General features: G+C 49.2%; 1 non-coding gene across 1 annotated transcript; it reads right to left on the bottom strand.

The window, feature by feature from the left end:
- Positions 1-1,503: 1,503 nt before the first annotated feature.
- Positions 1,504-1,641, bottom strand: LOC114815388. The gene has a single exon (XR_003763151.1). It is a non-coding gene; the product is annotated as a small nucleolar RNA SNORA7 (small nucleolar RNA).
- Positions 1,642-5,563: the final 3,922 nt, after the last annotated feature.

Genomic DNA, 5,563 nt, shown 5'->3' with positions numbered 1-5,563 from the left:
TTTCCTGCCCACAATGAACTTTCAATCTACAAAGGAATATGGACATTAATATAATTTATTTACTATGTTTCAAGCACTGTTCTAGGTACTGAGGTACTTACAAGTCTACCAGGTCAAACTTAGTCCCTGTTCCACATGGGGGTCAAATTCTAAGTAGGAGGGAGAAGTTAATCCCCATTTTGCAGTTGAAGCTGAGGCAGAGAAAAGTTAAGTGACTTGCCAGAGGTCACACAACAGGCAACTGAGAGAGCCCGGTTTAGAACCGAGGCCCTTGGACTCCAAGTTCTGGGTTCTTTCCACTAGGCCACACTGCTTCTGAAACAGAAATTTCTCACCATCAGCTTTAAGCCATTAAATCAACTCTTTCCTTGTTCTATATCCTCACTCATCTCCCACTGCAGCTCAGCCCACACACTTGGCTCCTCTAATGCCAACCTATTCTCTGTACTTCCATCTCCTCTCTTTCACTGCCACCTCCTTACTCATTTCCTCCCAACTGTCCTGGAACTCTCTCCCCTTTATATCTGACAGACCACCACTCTCCCCACTTTCAAAGCTTTATTAAAATCACATCTTCTCAAAGAAGCCTTTCCCAACTAAGCTTTTATTTCCTTTACTTCCTCTCCTTTCTGTGTCGCCCTTGGATTTGTACTCTTTATTTGCCCAACCCTCAGCTACACAGCAATTATGTATATCACCATAATTTATTTTAAAGTCTTTCTCCTCCTCTACACTGAAAGTTCCTTGAGGGTAGGGATCATGTCTACCAACTGTATTGTACTGATCAGTCCCAAGCACTTAATACAGTGCTTTGCACAAGGTAAACACTCAATAAATACCATTGATTGATTGACAGAACTAAAACCATCAAGTGTGAGCTCTCCCAAAACTCACCCTCACCATCAGGGTGCAGTGAAGCAGCGTGGCTCACTGGAAAGAGCCCGGGCTTTGGAGTCAGAGGTCATGGGTTCGAACCCCAGCTCTGCCACTTGCCAGCTGTGTGACTTTGGGCAAGTCACTTAACTTCTAGGTGCCTCAGTTCCCTCATCTGTAAAATGGGGATGAAGACTGTGAGCCCCACGTGGGACAACCTGATTCCTCTGTGTCTACCCCAGCGCTTAGAACAGTGCTCGGCACATAGTAAGCGCTTAACAAATACCAACATTATTATTATTGTTATCCACTCTTTCAGCGTTCCTGGACATCTCTCAAGAGACCTCCTGTCCATTTTTGAAATCTGCCCCCTCCACCTGAACCCCTAATACCATCACTTCTTGTCTTGTCTTAAACCGTCGAGTCATTTCCGACCCATAGCGACACCACGGACACATTCCTTCCAGAATGCCCCGCTGTCCATCTGCAATTGTTCTGGTAGTGTATCTACAGAGATTTCTTGGTAAAAATACAGAAGCAGTTTACCATTGCCACCTTCCATGCAGTAAACTCGAGTTTCTGCCCTCGACTCTCTCCCATGCCGCTGCTGCCCAGCATGGGTGAGTTTTGACTTGTAGCAGATGACCTTCTACTCGCTAGCCACTGCCCAAGCTAGGAATAGAAGGGGTAGGCCTCTGCTTGACTCTCCCTCCCGTAGCCGAGACTGGTAGAGTACTGGAAACTCTCCAGGCGAGACCCTGAGAGGGGACCCATCACTTCACACTTTATCGAAACACTTGCCCTCTCTCTCCTTCCCCCCACCGACGGCCATCTTCAATTAGTCAATCAATCCATGATATTTATTAAGCGCTGTGTGGACAGCACTGTGCGAAGTGCCGGGAGAATATAATACAACAGAATGGATAGACATGCTTTCTGCACACAATAAGTTTACAGTCTAGAGGGATGGACAGACATTAACGTGAACAGATGACTTATGGATATGTATCTAAGTGCTGTGTGGGGTTGAGGGTGGGTGAGATGAATGCCAAATGCCCAAAGGGTACTGATCCAAATGCATAAGATGATGTAGAAGGGAGAGGGAGTCGGAGAAAAGAGGACATAATCAGGGAAAGCCTCTTGGAGGCTTTGGAGGTGGGGAGAGTTATGGTCTGACATACATGAAGGGGAAGAGAGTTCCAGGCCAATGGGAGGACAATGCAAGGGATTGGTGGGAGTAGCTTGGATGGAGAGGAAAGGGTGGATTTTCAACCACTCACTTGCTGATGGCTCCTTCCCCTCAGCTTTCAAACATACCCACGTCTCCCCCCTCCTAAAAATACCCTCTTGGAACCGTGGCTCCCTCCAGATATCGCTCTACCTCCCTCCTGCCATTCTTGTCCAAACTCCTCTAAAGGATGGTTTACACCTCCTGTCTCCACTGTCTTTCCTCCAAATCTCTTCTAGACCTCCTGCAATCTGGCTTCTACCCTGTTCATACCACTGAAATCACTCTGTGCAAAGTCACCATTGACCTCCTTATCAAATCTAATGGCTTCTCCTCCCTTTTAATCCTCCTTGACCTCTCAGCTGCCTTCGGCATCTTCATCCACCCATTCTCGTGGAAACACTATCTAGCTTTGGCTTCAGTGACACTATCCTCCTTTCGTTCTCCTCCCACCTCTTTGGCTGCTTCTTCTCACTCTCTTTTCTCTGGGTCCTCCTCTGCCTCCCACCCTCCAAGAGGGGGGACCCTCAAACCTCAGTTTTGGGTCCCCTTCTATTCTTCATCTACACCCACTCCCTTGGAGAACTCATTTGCTCTCCTGGCTTCAACTACTACCTTTGTGCAGGTAATTTCCATATTTACCTTGCCAACCCTCACCTCTCTCCTCTTCACTCTGTCATTTCCTGTCATTTCCTCCTGCTGCCAGGAAAACTCTAAATGGATGTCAACCCACCAATCAATGGTATTTATTGAACACTTACTATCAGCAGAGCACTGTACTAAACACTTTGATAAGTAGCTTTCATTCATTCAATAGTATTTATTGAGCGCTTACTATGTGCAGAGCACTGTACTAAGCGCTTGGAATGAACAAGTCGGCAACAGATAGAGACAGTCCCTGCCGTTTGACGGGCTTACAGTCTAATCGACGGGCTTAAGTAGCTCTAGTAGACACTATTCCTGCCTTTGTGGAGTTTATAGTAGAGATCCTGCCAGCACTTCAAGTTTAATATGTTCAAAACTGAACTCATCTTCCCTCCATCTTTCTTATTATTATTGACAATCTCTTCATTTTCCCAGTCACACAAGCTTGCAACCGTGGCATTTTCCTTGACTCCCCCCTCTTTTCAACCCGCATATTCAGCTGCCAAATCTTGTCAATTCTTCCTCTACAGAATTTCCAGGATCCACCTGCTCCTCTCCACCACTCTGATGCAAGGACTCATCATACCCCACACTGACTTACTGCATCAGCCTCCTCGCTGACCTACCTGTCTCCAGCATCTCCCTTCTCTAGTCCATACTTCACTCTCCTGCCTGGCTCATTTTTCTAAACTATTGTTCTGCACACATCTCCCTCCCGCATCTCCCCTTTCTTCAAAAACCTTCAGTGGTTGATCATCAAGTAGAAACTCCTCTCCATCATCTTTAGAGAATGCAATCTGCCCTCTCCCCTCTTCTTAGTCACTCTTTTTAAAAAAATGATATTTGTTGAGCACTTACTATTTGCCAAGGACTGTTCTAAGCACTGGGGTAGATACGAGGTTATCAAATTGGACGCAGTCCCTGTCATGAATGTGGATCAGAGTCTAAGTAGGAGGGAGTAAGATTTAATCCCCCTTTTACAGATGAGGAAACTAGGGCCCCACGTGGGACAGGGACTGTGTCCAACCCAATTTGTTTGCATCCAGTACAGTGCCTGGCACTTCCAGAATACACCCCCTTTTTCTCAGCTCCCCCTCCTTTCCATGTCACCTCGACTTGCTCCCTTTGCTCTCCCCACCACATCCCACAGCACTTATGTGTGTGTATATATATTATTCTATTTATTTGTAGTGATGCCTTTTTACTACTGATGCCTTTTTACTTGTTTTGATGTCTGTCTTCCCCACCCCTGCCTGTAAGCCCCTTTTGGGCAGGGATTGTCTCTCTTTATCGCTGTACTTTATTTTCCAAGCGCTTTGTACAGTGCTCTGCACAAAGTAAGTGCTCAATAAATACAGTGGAATGAATGAATGGATGGCACATAGTAGGTGCTTAACAAATACCATAATTACAATTACAGCACAGAGAAGTTAAGAGACTTACCCGTGGTCACACAGCAGACAAGTGGCAGATCTGGGATTAGAACCCAAGTCTTCTGATTCCCAGGTCCATGCTCTTTCTACTAGGCCACACTGCTTCTCTTTTCATTCATTCAATAGTATTTATTGAGCGCTATGTGCCAAGCCATTGTTTTTACGAGATGTTCTTCCCCTTGACTCTATTTATTGCCATTGTTCTTGTCTGTCCGTCTCCCTCGATTAGACTGTAAGCCCGTCAAACGGCAGGGACTGTCTCTATCTGTTGCCGACTTGTTCATTCCAAGCGCTTAGTACAGTGCTCTGCACATAGTAAGCGCTCAATAAATACTATTGAATGAATGAATGAATGAATACTAAGCACTTGGAATGCACAATTCGGCAAAAGATAGAGACCATCCCTGCCCAGTGATGGGCTCTTTTCCCACTGTACCCCAGACTGCCCTCTTTAACTTGCTCGACTGTGCGTCTATCAGGTTCTGTGACCCCTGACTTCTTGCCCACGCTTTCCCCCCGCATCACCTCCCCAGTAGGAATGTAGGGTCCCGGGCCTGGGTGGGAGGGGTGGGAGGGGTCTCCCAAGGCCTCGGGCTTTGGCTTTTCCAAACCCAGAGGTCCGCCTGGACGAAATGAAGGGGGCTAGAGGCCCTGAGCTTCACCCCCTCCCCCTCAGGCTGAAAATAATAATATTAATGGTGGTATTTGTTAAGCGCTCACTATGTGCAAAGTTGATCAGGATGTCCCACGTGGGGCTCACAGTTTTAATCCCCATTTTACAGAGGAGGTCACTGAGGCACAGAGAATAATAATAACGTTGGTATTTGTTAAGCCCTTACTCTGTGCAGAGCACTGTTCTAAGCGCTGGGGGAGATACAGGGTCATCGGGTCGTCCCACGTGAGGCTCCCAGTTAATCCCCATTTTCCGGAGGAGGGAACTGAGGCCCAGAGAAGTGAAGTGACTGGCCCCCAGTGACCCAGCTGACGAGTGGCAGAGCTGGGATTCGAACCCGTGACCTCCGACTCCCAAGCCCGGGCTCTTTCCCCCGAGCCCCGCGGAGAGCGACGCCCCGGCGCGGCCCCAGCGCGGCAACAAAGAGGCCGCGGCCGGGGCCGCCCTTCACGCATGCGCCGCGCTGGGCGGGTGCCTGCAGCGGCGGCGGTGGGGGGAGGGAGGGAAGGAGGGAGGGAGGGAGGGAGGGAGGGAGGGCGTCCTGCGAGCGCGCACCGGCTCCCCCTAGCGGCGGGAGGGGAGCGGGCGTCGGCGGGAGCCGGGGAGCGCGCGGGCCCGGGCTCGCGCTGGGGCTCGCGCTCGCGGCGGCTCCGCCTGCCGCGCCGACCCGCTCCCTCTCCCGGCGCGCGCGCGCGCGCTCTTGCTGCCCAC

This window comes from Ornithorhynchus anatinus, chromosome 11 (genome assembly GCF_004115215.2).
Source record: "Ornithorhynchus anatinus isolate Pmale09 chromosome 11, mOrnAna1.pri.v4, whole genome shotgun sequence".
In the NCBI taxonomy this organism is placed as follows: domain Eukaryota; kingdom Metazoa; phylum Chordata; class Mammalia; order Monotremata; family Ornithorhynchidae; genus Ornithorhynchus; species Ornithorhynchus anatinus.
Note: the sequence above shows the minus strand (reverse complement) of the source record. Positions and strands in the feature narration are given on the sequence as shown.